Below are 16,212 nucleotides of genomic sequence, written 5' to 3' on the forward strand. Positions count from 1 at the left end.
TTATAAATACTGGCTAAATTATTTCATTTATTATTTTTACACGTAAAAAAGGGACAATTTATAATCAGGTTCTTGATTAGAAACAAAATTCGAAACGCGTTGTAAAGTGTGATAAAAAATTAAAATTCAGGACTGTCCTTTCTAACCTACAATTTGTCACTAATTGTAAGCTGTATTCTGAAAAATATCACATAAAAATATATAAAAATATTATAGTATAATAATAAGTTACGTATATTATAAATTTCCTTAATATAGTATTTTCGTTATGTGATACTTTTCAAGATTAAAACCCAGATAATAAATAGCCTGTTATTTGCACATTCGCGACCTAAATACAAAAACATAAATATCATCTCTGATCGAATTAATTACATCCTACGTACGATTTCTCAAAGCGTTTTTTTCTTCAAATAATATAGAAAAAAACAAATTTCGATATATCTTACTTTATATTAAATGCGCAGTGTAAACTTCTTTTTGTTCTTATTCTTTGTAGATTAGACTTATCTAGCATATTTTACTTCCGCCTTTCTTCGAATGTTCATGGAACTGTCTGTTTCTTATCGAACGCACATTTATTGTGATGCCGCTTTAACGTCACAATAGCGACATCTCTCGTCAACTTCACGAGACTCGTTCAATTGCGACATCAGTGTACGATCGGTCAGTTCATTACACAACTACAACACGATATCACATACGTATGTATCATTATTTATCAAACTTTATTATTATAGCCTGCTTTCCTTTTAGAGGACATATTCGACACAAACGTTCTATTGTTGGATATCAATGAATAACAAAAATAGAATATGTATGGATTGTGTCGCCTAAAAGGAAATTAGCAGCCGTAATTTTGATATAACTTTTATTATTGATATAATTATCCAGAACGAGCCAAATTTTTCATGAGATTATTTTTCGTATTTCCCAAAATAATGTACGACAATTTTCCACGAGAAATCTTTATTACTGCGCATGCACGCGATTTATTCTTCCACCACTTGCAGGCCCGGGTTGTGCTTAGATTTCCATCCGAGTGCCATCCGGAGGTATCATTTTGTCCTTATTATTCACCGAATGTTAAACAAGGATAACATGATACTTGAGGAGCCATCTGATGGGAATCTGAACGCGTCCTGGAACGGAACCTAGATTATCTAGAATGTCCTACTAACTCTAAACACTAGTCAACATTCACCGATGACCGAAGTACATATATCGCGCGTGCGTACGGAACTTTAGCGCTGCCATCCCGTTTTGTTGCGTGCGCTTCAGTTGGTCTCAGTCAGTTCAAGTACTCCAAGCGTAGTGGGAAGCCACCAGAATTTACGACTCCAAGTTAATCAGTTGAGTCCATGCCAGTCCTGAGATTGCTGAGTTTACGATCAGTCCTACTCCTGATTCCTGATCAGTCCGCACTGTCTGGAACAGTCTGCAGTACTGTTCTGATTCATCCTGAGTTTCTATCGGGTACGGTGCATGGAATTCAACACAGTAACGCGTAACAGAAAGTGCGTTTCGTCAAATTCGACCTAGGTGCGACGATTCTGTAGCGTCGGACCTCACACAGCAGGCAAAAAGCTTCGTAGTAGCCCAGCTGCAACGTCCCATCATCGTTTACCACGAGTGTAAACTTAGGAACAGCACGCGTGTACACGCTTCGGCAGTGAGTATTATGTAGTCAAATCACATCAACGTCCGCATAACAGGACTGTTCTATTATTAGGGATTGTAGGGAGAAAGAGAGAGAGAAAGAGAGAACGTGGCTTACATTTCGGCTTGGAGGCGCGGCCGCACGCCTCCGCGCTCCAACCAATCGCTTGCGAGCTTTAGCTTCTCTGTTTATAGATACAGATGTTACAAAGAGAGAAAGAGAAAGAGAGAGGGGGAGAGAGAGAGAGAGAGAGAGCCTGTTCTTCCAGGGACATATTTTTTTCTTTCCTTTCTATGGCCTTTTTCTTCTCTCATAGTAAGATAAATTTAAGTGGACGTGGGGATTTGACCTTTACAGTAATTACTCCATCCGTTTAAATCGGGAGAATCATGCTTTCTCGTCTATGAAATTGACATGTAGCATATACATCTGGATACTCGCATGGAATTCGAATTCCGTTGTGAGTTTACGCTTTTCTGCGACGCAATTTATTAGCCAAGAATGGTTATACTACGCCAATGTACATATTCATCAACAGGAAACTAATAGAAGAATAATACATATACGCAGAAAGATAATCTCTCAAGATGCCGAGATAAGTTATTTTCTATGTACATACTTTCGACATATCGCTTCTTAAAGTGTATTATTTTCAGTTCTTATCCTCAATTTTAGATTGGTATTTATAGTGAATTCTTATATTTAAATCTATCTTAAGTATGATCTTAAGATTTGTTACGGAAGCAGAATAAGCACGATAACGTCAAAATGACATTAAAATGAATCGGAAATGATTGAAAAATGACTTTTAATGATCATCTTGGAGTCATTTTGACATTGGAGTTATTTTGATATTATGTATTAATGACTTATTGTTCTGCGTGGGTATAAAGCACAGAGTTTTAGCATTACTTAAGACACTCCTAAAATAACGGACGTGAATATCACACACTCATAGAGTTATATTTATTTAATACCTAAAATATCGAAACCGATTTCCATATTTATAATAAACACATATCTTTATGTTAATTTATGTACAACTTTTAATGTGCGCATTGAATGCGTCCAATCGAATTCACTATTAGTATATAATGTCTTTTTTATATCCTCTGGAAGAAATAAATAAATAAATAAATAAATAACTGTTATATAAACGATAATAAATTAAACATATTTTTAGAAGATTTCTGTTATTCTCTAAATTCTTTGAAATAAAATCTCTGGAACGAAATCTCATTCCAAAAAAATGAAAATACTATTGAAAAAGAGAGAAAATATTTGCATTCTTTTTAATAACAGCAGTATTTTTATTCTTTTGGAGTGAGAATTCACTCCAAGAAATTTAGAGAGTGAGGAGTAAAAATTAAGTCCTTGAAAGTGCTCAATTTCCAATCTTTAAAGCCTGTTTTCACAATATATCGTTATTTATAGATTAAAAGTTATCAACAGATTCATCAATGAAAAATTTGTCTATGAATTTCTTGGTTACCTTCAATCTTTAAATAACCATATATTGTGAAATCGAGCCTAAGAATAGTTTTTCATTTGATAACACAAGTCGACACAAATACGAGTATCATTATTCTATTTTTCTTACTCTCTACATGTTAAAAAAGATGAAATGTTTGTGTTGATTTGAGTCACTAAATGAAAAGCAATCAGTGAGATTTTACTCTTCAAAGTGATATTCACTGTAAAAGTTTTAGAGAGATATATAGATTTCCAAACTTTTAAAAACTCCGTTTTTTTTTCTCAATTGAGGAGAGAGCTTTCAACGTCCTAGATATTTGCTTTTTTTTATCGTCTAGCTATACAAAGAAATTATAAAGGTGGCTTTTTTTGAGCTTTTAAAAGGACCATGCAAATTTTCATGCGTTTGGAACTAAATTGATACTGCAGAATTTCCATTTGTCTCGGTTTGGCAAATACTTTAGTACGGTGCTTCCCGAGTATCCGAATGATATACCGTTGCATTGTTAGACCTGTTCTATAGCTGGTTGTACTTTTCTTCAACGCATTTTAGCGAGAAACGACAGATTGCAAGTTGAGAGAGGGAAGATGACGGGAAAAGAATGCGTAGAAAGTATATTTTAAAGAGAACAGATTCGTTGTTTCTTCGACTCTACGGTTCTTGCGGTGTATATACACTAGTAATAGTTCTGTGCCACATGTAGAAAATGTCAGCCATCGAGTCGAATGCAGAGAAATACTAGACTTCACGAGACTCACGGCGATTTAAATAAGCGTTTTGTCATTTAACGCAGCTCTTCAGCGTCACGCGTACATCGCTTTCAATCTTGACGTCTGCACAATTTACGATGTGTCAATATATTGCGATAATTCGAATCGGACCTCTAATAAGTTGGACAAGAGCACATTTTGTTGTCATTTCTCGAAGAAGAACATTTTATTTCTCGTCTGCTTTTTCTTATTTTTGTTCTCTAGCAATAGGAATGATTAAATATACTATTAAATCAAATATCGAAAAGATAAACTATAAAGTTATTTGTTCTTATCACTAAAACATATAAGATAGAGTTATTTATCAACTGATGACGCGACATACAAGTTCAGTGTTAACGTTAAAGATTAGCATTATTGATTTTCAAGCTAGTAAAGTGTTAGTGAATAACTTTATTATTAAATAAATTTTAAATTCTTTGATATTTAATTAGAATTTCAAAATTTCAAGCTGAAGATTGAACGAGAAAAAATTCTTTTTATTGCGCTGTGACAAATTGTTTGGCTTTTTTCATCTTTAACTTGTGGAGTGTTATTTCCCGAAGATTTTTTTTTATCGCTGAATTTGATTCTGCGTTCAGAAATATTCTGTCACGTCACACGTTCGAGGAAAAGTGATGTAACACAGATAGAAAAAATGATACTTTTTAACATACTTAGAACGACATCGCGTTTAAAAGAATTTAATTTTTCCAATTTCGTCTACACTATTTTAAAATGTTATCTTTTATCTCCAAAATAAATTTCTTTTGTTTTTGTGCGATTTTTTAAGATCAAATTATATGAGTTTGAATGGACATATCATGTATAGCTAGTGTTATATCTTATAATTGGCTTGTGCGCACTTTTATTTTTTATAGTTATTTTATGTTTCTTGGATATTTCGAGATTAGCATGATAATCTCTAGAAGGTAATTTAATCACAATGTATTTCCAGAGTGCTTCACGTGGAGGCGACCTTTGTTACACGCCTTTTTTAAATATTATTTTATAATCAATTTTTTTTATTACTTTCAAGTTTAAGAAAAACAAATCATATAAATTGTAAAAATAAAATTGCGCGTGAATTAAGATATGACACTTACTAGCTATACATAATATGTGTTAACATATTATAGCTAATATTTCAAACCTATGTAATTTGGTCTTAAAAGAAACAAAAAAAATTCATTTTCGAGATAAAAGATAACATTTTAAGATAGTGTAGATAAAATTGGAAAAATAAAAGTTCTTTAACCGCAATACCATTCTAAATATGACCAAAATTGTTATTTGTGACTTATATTATCCCAGTTTTTCCGAAAATTTAATGTTATAGGTATATTCTGAGGACATTATTTTCAATATATTAAGAAATACTCTGGAAATGATAATTTGTAAACCGAAGGCAAAATCAATGTCGGATAGTGTTATGACTTGACTAACGACCGAATTAATAAATCTTCGAAAATGTGAGAAATGTTTTTAAGCGCGTATTTAACAAAGGATCGAATTTAAATACTTATAAATGTGAATTTACTAATTCAGCTTCATTTCGGCTTTGTTAAACTTTCCTTTGATTATGTATGAATTTCCATGATATTTTTTTCCGTATGATAAATCACACGTATTTGAAACAATGTAAAAGGAAAAAGGATTCGACCAATTCGAAGAAAAGAAGGTAAAACAAAAGCTACGATATGTGATAGAAGTGTTTCTTTAAATGCATATATTATTAAGTAATACTGTTGATTATGCATTTGAAATGTAAACACATTAGTCATCGCCGCTCCAAAGCAAAGTACAGATATGCTAATTCATTATAAAGCTACGTCAATTATATTAAAGTGTTTATAATATGCTGACATTCTACGAAAGATAGTATCTCTCTCTCTCTCTCTCTGTTTCTCTTTTTTGTAAGTGGAACGTTCTCGGAAGAAAATACGGAGCGAAAGAGAATTATTGTAATTTGTAAATAAACATGTTAAAAAATCGAAAATTGTTATAAATCGAAATGTTTATATTGTAATAACATGTGACATACTGTGAAAAATATGTTCTCTGTGAATTCAATTAGTATACAAAAAGAGCTTTTCGAGCCTAATAAGGTATGCGATAATTCAATTGTCTTATTAACTTTCATATAAACAATATTTCGATCTTTTTTCAACGGTTCTCTTCAGTGAATGTTACAAAATTTACATATTACCGTGTATAAATTACTACATATTCCATAAGCCTATGTGAATATAATTATATAACGATCTTGATATGTCCATTAACTCAACATAAATTGCCTAGTACGATCTTTGTTTGATAAAACATTATATTAAATTCTTCGATTTATTGATTCTTTTATCAAAAATTATCGTCATATGACATTTCACAACTACTTCATTATTAATATGTAAGTAGTTGTTTACGAAATATTGATACGTAAAGTAGTTGTTTACAAAATGTCACACAACAATTTTTTGAATTAATGGACATCAGGATTATATAATTAAGTTCATTGTAGGCTTATGGAATATGTAATAATTTATAATACGTGATAATAATATGCAAATTTTGTAATATTCACTAAAGAGGATCGTTGAAAAAAGGACGAAATGTTTAAAATATTGTTTATATGAAGGTTAATAAAACAATTTAATTATATAAACATACTTTATCTTACTAGGCTTGAAAAGCCCTTATTGTATACTAATTGAATTTTATTTATATTAAGCCATAATATATATATTTTCTTAAGTCTGTGAATTATCCTCGAAAGAGACAGAAAAAATGGAGGGAAAAAGAATCGTTTGGTAACTTAATGAAGAATTATTCAATTACATTTTTAAGTTTTCATAACGGATTTTTTTATTTAATATCTTACATATAAGTACAATAAACCGAATGCATATAGATCTCGATTATATTTTCGATCCTTTGACTAGGGTTTTGACAACTATCCTGCCGAAGATTCTACTATCTTGTCGTGCTTTATATTCTCTCTCTCTCTCTCTCTCTCTCTCTCTCTCTCTAAAACTTATCAGATTTGATCCTTCTACTTTTCAAAACCAGAAAAAAATCACCAACTCGCAAAAAAAAATTAGCGCGGTTAGAATAGGAGATTTTTCCATCTGTCGGAAAATTGAAAACCGATGTTTTAAGATAAAGAACCGGAGAGGTGATAAACGTGCTAGTTTTTTTTTCTAGATCCACCTCTTGAAACAAGATTTTCTTATTAGAACGCGACCAATGACACGTGTTCATGTTTATGCATACGAAAAGCGATTGCACTTTTGCGGCTATCCAGACAGTCATGTCGTGCAGTTAAATAAAGTGGCCACTCGGAAGAAAAGAAAGAGAGATATAACGTAATATTTATCAGAGAAAATTATAGTATAAAAGTTATATACGTAAACGAAGAAGTAAAAGAACATTTTGCTGAAAAGTCTTTATTACTTTAGAAAATTGAAATAAATATCTGAATGCATTTAATTAACGTAATTAATGTAATTAAAGTATATGCAAATTTTATTACAGCATTTATTAGGCATGATTTATTACGCATTGAAATTTTTTAATTTCTATCTTTTTTCTTTGATGGATTTAATTATGCTTAATTCACGATCTTTAAATATCAGGTGTATAATTAGTTGTCTAATTTAATCTTTATTAGATGTAGCGCTCACTTCACTTCGGAAAAATTGAGAAAATATAAGGAACTCTTTCTTATTCTTCCTACAATCCCAATCTAGCGCTTTGACAATAATTTTTTTGATTTTGTGAAGAACTAAATGCCAACATTACCAGACACTGAAGACAATCCACAAAATAGTATGTCATTGACTTCGGAACAGAATTCTATCGCCGGAAAATTTTCAAACTTCCAGAATGGTGTGCAAAGAAATTCGAAGAAATTATGTAGAAAAGTAAATGAAAGTCTGTAGATTAAGATAATGTACTTGGTGTTGCAATAATTAAAAATATTAAAATTTCTTAAATATTGTTGCTTATTATTTTCGGTATAATTCTTGTACATTGCAAATACACACCATTTTAGATATTTAATATCTACAGAATTTTTATAGACTGTTGTGTTGAATCTTGCTTAAGCAAATATTTAGCCTGAGACAGTAGTTTGCAACTTATCGGAATGTATGATAACATAAGTTTCAACATAAGTTTCCTCCTGCGCGATTGTAAGACAATTATTCATATCGACCTCCAAACATTATTTCTTCATGCTTATTTATTTGATTGAGTTATCCAAGTATTTATAGTAGTAAATTTTATTATAGCGATAAAGAACTGGATATTTTGTAAATTTTAATTTTAAATGTAAAAAGTAACTGTTCAAATTTTACAGTTAATTATATAGATAATACCTAAAAAAAGTTGAATATTTATTTAAAGGATAGAGATAGCTACTGCAAATTTTCTTTTTTAAAACTCTTAAGCAACAAAGTTTTAGCATATATTCAATTTTTATTAATTAATATACTAGTTTTTAATAATAATAATTTTATTTTATTATTAATAATAAAATTAATAAATAATATTACTATTATTAATTTTAATAATAATAATTAATATATCCTAGTTCACACAATTAATAAATTATTATATATAAGAACTATGAAAAAAAGAAATAATAAGTCTATACATTTTGAAATCATGACATATTTCGAAAACATTGTACGTTTTATATTTTGCAATAATCATTAACATTGAATTTTTATGAAATAGCTATTACATCCGAAACTTGAATGTTCACTTTTTTAAACCTTAGCACGCTTGGAGAATGCTTTTTCATGATAAAAGATGACGATAAATACATAGTAGGCATTATCAATGTATAGTGTAGAAATTTCGCGTGTAGAAAATAATGAAACATCATACAATTATAGATTTTTACATGCAAGTTCCTTTTTTGAGATATATTTATTTCGAACTTATTCTATAATTTTTATATGAATCCCATTTTCTTCCATAATTGTAATTATTTACGTTCTAGATACTAATTAAATGTCAAGGATGTGTAGATACTTTAGATTGACTTACTTATTGACGTTACGTAAAACAAAGTACGTTACGTATAAAATACATATACATAATTATTGACTATGTATTAGATTATTAGATATAAAAACGTTGAGTAGAAGGACGATTATTCAAGTTTATTAAAAATTGCACGAGAGCTTGCATGTTACAAAATGTTACTCTTGTTGTTACTATCTACAATTAATTATAATAAACAACATCTCAAATTATATTTTAAGAACTTTTCATTATTAATGCGATTTATTTAAATAAATTAGCGATTTATACTGAAAATTTATAACTCGATTGAATTATAGTCTGAAAAACAATATCAATGATTAAAATAATAACAGTTTTAATGCTGCTATAGTCATAAGTCAGTTTTTTAAATAACCTATGTACATATCATTATTAGAGGCTAAATAAATTGATTTATCATAAGGAAATGTATTATAATATAATAATTTCTTTGTATTGTGGATCATAGAGTAAATATAACATATGTTTAACAAACATGATCATTGGACTACACAAAATGTAACTCTTTAACCAGTTGAGATAGATATACAAAAAAAATAATTATATAATGATGTAAGAGATGATTAAATTCTATCAACTATTTTTTCCATGATTTCTTATAACTTGTGTTATAACTGTACTGTGTAGCCATTATGAAATTATTTGGAATGGATTCCAGTCAGAATTAATTTGTTTTCTCTAGAAAGCACATAGAAATCGAGGGAATAATTGAATAATTTTGACCGGAATCCATTCCGATTTGTTTCATGCATGAAACTTATGATAAGTGCTCAGTTATATGCCTGCACTAAAACCACATCTTTCCAAGTGAAGTATGACGGAGTCTGGTTCTATGCTCACATGATTAACACACGCGTCACATCCATGCGACGGTCAAAGTCCAATGTAGCAGCAAAGTGCTGAAATATCAGTTACAATGTGGAATTCAGTCTTAGACAGGTGCTTCCAAATTTAATTTTGTTTCAAAACTGTAAATTTTTTTTCATTGATATTTTGATAATTAAAAAAAGATAAGATATATTGATCAATATTTTTCATATTACGTTGTATTTTTATAAAGAAATTATGTAACAGTTATATTTGTATTTAAATACAAATTTCTCTATATCTATATATTGAAGTATTCTTAATAATACTCCATATTCTATATGATTTCTCTATAATTTATATGGTTTTTTATTTCGAATACTGCAAAATTTCTAATTGCGCATGATTGTTTGCATAATGCTAACATTACCGCTGGCAATTATCTGCACTTGCAATACTATGATATTATATTTTTAATTCACATTTTTGTTATGATTTCTATTAACGAAATTCTATTATGAAAAATATCATACAGTATGATGAGTGCAAAGAGTTGCAAAGAGTCTTACGTTATCGCGTAGAAAGTAACTTCGCCATACTTCCCTTATACACCTCCATTCGCCGCTTATGTAATAAGCTTGAAGGCCATACTATACAATACATTTCGATTTAATCGTGATTCAGATCCGACCAAAAATATATGTGCTAATTCTATATTGTAGATAGTAATTTGATAATGCACAACGCAGTATCAACTTTCCAGTATGTTGCACAAAGTATAAATTCGAATAATAACGTATTTGTGCACGAGTTATCCATGTAAATAAATATTCAATGAATCAATCATCAAAATAATCGATTTTGAGCGAATTTAGCATACATAAATAATAATAATACAAATAATAACACAGTATATAATAAGGTTTTATTGAAATGATTTGTGATAATTTCTATTGATATGCAATATAAAATAAAATATTTAGAAAATTAATAAAAATAAATTAAGTAAGTATAAGATATTATATAAATTAGGATAACTCCGGCAAATACGCAATACTGGGTTTTACGCCGTAGAAGTCAGAAAAAATAAAAGGAATGGGGGTAATTTTCCCGCAACTACTCTGTTACATGCATGTTATATTAGTATAGTGTTACGATTTCAGTTTCTTACTGTTAATATTAATGAAATTATTGTGAGTTGAATCGATTTATCACTGTGTTGAGTAGCATCATCATAAATTATAATCTACATAAAATGATTATTGTAGGACGTGCAAAAGACTTAGTGATTATTTCGTGATACATGAGTGTAGAGGAATAGTAAAGCATGTTGCATATTGTATTTTTTGTTTAGTTTGTTATCTTGTGTATCCCACCTGTTTGGGATATACAGCATTTTTAGCGGGATTTAAGCATACAAAGTGCGCAGATTGAATTCAGTGCACTAAATGCAAGTAACGCTTTACGTGAAATATACCTCGTGTCATAACACTTGTAATACATGTGGGAAGATTATAATTATTATTTATTATTTCATATACATATTTATTATTCTTATTCCTTAATAAAACTTTATAAACACATTTTATAAGTTATTGTGTCATTTTACGTTTTATTTATATGCATTATTTGTACATTTTTCACGAGCCGTACATAGCCTCCCTCTCCCTACGAGTAGCCATATATTCCACTCCTATGAGATATACGGCAAAAATGCAAGGATTTAAAAAAGTTTATTTTTTAATACGAAATATAAATATTTCAGATTTCTAATATTTTTTTCATTGTAGACAGTATAAAGTGTTTACTGATATAGTTCGTTTACTTTAAACATAGTAAATAATACTTAATAAATTAAGTTTTTGATAGATGCGACGTATATACTGGAGTTACCCTATAGAAAAAAAAAGAAAATTCTGACATTCACCTATAAAGTGTATTTGTAATACAAAGTAGTTCACAAGGCTCAAGAAAATACATATCAGCAATTAAATATGTTTTCATGTATTAAAATGTATTTAAATTAATATTGCATTTTAGAAAAACATTTGTTTTCTGTTTCGATTCAAAGTTTTTGTTGTTTAAGTCTCAATTTTCGATAAACAATAGAAATTTTATTTTAATTCTTGATAGTGCGAAGATTTTAAGATCGTTACGCAATAAGACAATCATTCCGCGGTTAATTGCAAAGTCTAATTATGTTAATTATATGAATATATGTTGTTTCCATGAATAAGCAATATCGCGGATATGCAATGTTATGTTGATTATATATTATGCGCGATAAGCAAGCATACATTTCCATCGTCACGTGAATAGCTTTATCGCGATGACGTCGATGTGATATTTTTCTTTTATTTTGTCATGCCAATCTAAGTTGATATTGGTAATGTTCTGAATTAATTACACAGAATAGTAACACTTTGAAATTACTTTTAAATTGCGGCTACTATCATAATTTCTGATATAATAATTTTGTTTTGTATAAAATATCATTAAATAAAAAAAATATAAAATTCTTTATCAAGGAATATTTAATGGGCACTTCTGTTATCTGGACTCTTTGAATAATGTTAATGATCATATACATATATCTACATTGATACTTTTTTTTAACTCAGTTCAACTTATAATACAAATTCCGGAAGATCTAAAAAAGTTCAAATAGAAATTTGAATTGCTTAAGCTTTCTTGCTTGAATAATTCCAAATGTTATTTCGAATGTACTTAAGCGTTTAATATCGTATTTGACGTTAAATGTGCTTATAAGATTCTAAAATATTTAATCATAGATTTTAAATTTATTTTCTTATTATGACTATATTATTTGAGTATTATCACATTCTAAAAATGAACTTGGCTAAATACTTAATATAATTCAAAATTTCACTGTGATGAATTGTTTTTATGCAAAGTTTTTCACGAACTGCCTCGCTTCAGTTCTTGCATATCAGTTTACCGATTAAATTTTCGGTGAATCGTAATAGTTCCGGCGGAAATTACGTCGCATTTTTTTATAAAGTATAGATTATATAAGTAATCATCTCACTATTAGGAATCGTGCGCACTCGCGAAATATTTGTATCATAGTTTCGACAATAAATCAATACGCGAAGTGAATCTGCGTTGGAATAAAGTAAATAAAAATACATGTTCCATCGTTGCGTTCTTCTTAACTAATGTGCTCAGATAATTAAAAATGCGCACATGTGATGTATTTTTTTCCGATATGCTGAGTGTTCAAGTAACTTAAATTGCTATTATTAAAATCATAAACAACGATAAACAAATCGCCAATAAATTAGGCGTGTACATTGAAAGTGGATGTTTATGATTTGTCTGTCGCGCAATCTCAAGGCCGTCACGTCGGCAAGATGAATTTGGGGTAAACTTGTAAATGAAGAGGTAATCGTTACGTATTGCTATTTTTTGATAAGGAATGATGTTATAGGACATAATATCCATTACTGCGATGTGCGTATTTTAAATCGCGTCTTGATCGCGGCTGGTCCGAAGGTCGTTTCTATATTTAATGTTGAACACTAATGATTATGCCACGTCATTTATGTATTTCTATAAGCATCGTACGTAATAAAAAGTAATGTTTTAAATAATGATCGAGTTAAGGATGATATTAATGTTTTTGTTGCGATAAAAAAATTATTATTTCTTAGATTATGATGCATATAAACAAACATAAACGTTCCCTCCCATTTAAATATGAATTTGTAAATAAAAGACCTTGTTTTCTTTATTTTATTTTTTTAAAAACCTATTTGTAAAAAATTTGATTGTATCGCTAAATAAATGTTTTTATTTTTTATCATTTTAGCTGTTTACAAATGATATATAAGGAATATTTTAGAATAATTTAAAAATATAATAATACATTTTACGTTTATAATAATGTGTTCTAATATGCCAGCATGAAACGGGTTCCAATCTCTCTAAATCTGAATCAGTGGATAATCATTGATTACTCAATGGCATACTTATCATGGATAAACAGTGAAATTCAACTGAGAAAGAAAGAAAGTTTGAGCATTATATAATTCAAATATTAATATTTTGATGTCAGTTCCAAACTTTCAAATTTTTTAATTTCTTTCAGACATCATTAAATGATTACAAAATTTGTTTTTATCACGGTACTCGTGACTAAATAAACATATATTTAACGTTCATAATCAATTGAAAATGTAATGGGTATATCTCGCATTTAAATGATAAAATCTCTGTTAGTATTGTAATATTACGCATTATCATCCAGACAGAAGTCACCGATAAGAAGATATCTTGACGTAGTTTCTCAGATATGAGATATTTCACATTAGTCGAGCTTTTATCAGCAAATTCTTTATATCCGGGTTAAGGGGTATGTATGGAAAAAAATTGGTTTTTTTTATCCGTATAAAAATCAAATCAAACTAACCAAGACTCCTTATAAATCAAAGAACTGGAAAGGATACGGGCAGTAGTCAAGCGCAGAAGACGTCGCGCAAATAATGTATCTATGAAACTTATTCACTAAAACGCGTTTTTTAAACTGCGCTTGACTCCTATTGCCCGTATCCTTTCCAGTTTTTTTTATATTTTCTATTTATATAAAAAATTGAAAAATATCGAATTATAGTAACACATAAAGAAATTAAAGATAATGCATTGATTTAATTTTTTTTCGCGACGTTAACAATCATACGAATATATCAATGTTAATTAATATATAAGCAGTTAAGTCATTGACTGTATAAATATGTACATAATAATGTTTATAAATGTCATTAGGTCAATAAAAGACGATATAGCAATTATTTTTCTCATAATGGTTCAACACAGTAGAAGCGGAAACTTACGACAGACGTCAGTATTAGCGTATCATAATTGTAATAAATTGACGTCAACAAGTAATACTACAGTGCTTATTTTTTGTACAAACATTATCAAAGATCAAAGTATACTGTACAATTTTCATTGTAATTCATCAGATAAAATATATAGATTACTCAAAATATATAGATTAATGAACTCATCACGCTTACACGATTAATGAAATTATATGAACTTTTTCTTCGATTTTTTGAGAATTGAGAAATGTGTTTACTTCGAACTAACGCAATGTAAAATAAACAGTATATGAATCATCCTTTTTTAAATGTTTTTTATTATTTTTTTTTTATTTTGTGTCGTAGATGAAACATCTATTTGTATAGTAAAGTTTGATAAAAAGTATATATATTATACATAAATTAAATTTTTTTATAATACATTTTAAAATATAAATCAATCAGATCTTAATAACATCTGCTATTTTCAGATGTACAATTTTCAATATTTTGAGCTTGAGGTATCTGCTTAATTTTTTAATTTCTGAATATTTTTATCTATAAAATATTTTATCTATAAAAAAATAACTAAACTAAAGAAGGAGTTCACCAGCGAAAAAAGTGATTGTCAAATATATTGTCGTTATGTATTATCGGTTCGACTTTGTAACACTGAAGAAGGCTTTGTAAGACGAAATGTTTAAATTCTATGTATATTGAATTTTATTGTATCTTAGTATATTGATTGAGTAATTTTCTTTTTTGAATATTATATTGTATTTATGTATATATAAATACAATACTAAATACTTTTCTTGATATAAATCATTAAGTTAATGAGAAATTTGTTACTAGCGAGATAAAAATCATTAGTACAATCTTGAATAATCTTTGGTCTGCTGTTAAATTAAATATGAGATCAAGATTGTGCTAACGATTTTTATCTCGCTAATAACAAATTTCTTATTAACTTAGTGATGCAATTTACATCAAGAAAAGTTAGTTTAAAAAAATTGACGTCTATGAAACAAAATATCACTCTGTATCAAGTGATAGATGTTTAGTATCATATCGAGTAAAGTTCAATAATAAGTCATGTTACTTATTGCATATCGATCAAATAATGAAGAGTGGTATACAATGAAAGTACAAACTATCTTTTATGATTAATTTTATTTTTTATTATAAGTAATATAGAGAAAATCTTTAACATCTTTGCTCATAAAAGCATTATATATAATGTATAAAAATATATACATATATTATATATAATGCTCTTTCAGATACTGTGCTCAATAATACACATTTAAAGAATAACTTTTTGAAACCACGCATGAAAATTCATAGCAACAGAAGTATAAAATTTGAAAAGAAAAAACATGGATAGCATTAATCATAATTGATTTCCATTGATAATCACTTTCTTTGCTGGTGAGTTCTTTCTTTAGTTATTTTTATAAATAATAAAAATATTCAGAAATTAAAAAATCAAGCAGATACCTCGAGCTCAGAATATTTAAAATTGTGCATCTGAAAATGGCAGATGTTATTAAGATCTAATTGATATATATTTTAAAATTTATTATAAAAAAATTTAATTTTAATAAAAGATTTATTTTTTTGCGATAT

General features: G+C 28.6%; 1 protein-coding gene across 2 annotated transcripts in view; it reads left to right on the plus strand.

Annotated features, from left to right (window-relative positions):
• Window positions 1–1,238: 1,238 nt before the first annotated feature.
• Window positions 1,239–16,212, plus strand: part of LOC108746319 (carnitine O-palmitoyltransferase 1, muscle isoform) — a 25,353-nt gene continuing 10,379 nt past the window's right edge. The window contains exon 1 of one of the 2 annotated variants that reach the window (XM_018483024.1): window positions 1,239–1,672. The gene's annotated coding sequence lies outside the window, so the exon portion shown is untranslated. The remainder of the gene's footprint in view (window positions 1,673–16,212) is intronic. The other variant, XM_018483023.1, reaches the window with a different exon arrangement.

Source organism: Trachymyrmex septentrionalis, unplaced genomic scaffold, assembly GCF_001594115.1.
Source record: "Trachymyrmex septentrionalis isolate Tsep2-gDNA-1 unplaced genomic scaffold, Tsep1.0 scaffold167, whole genome shotgun sequence".
NCBI lineage: Eukaryota > Metazoa > Arthropoda > Insecta > Hymenoptera > Formicidae > Trachymyrmex > Trachymyrmex septentrionalis.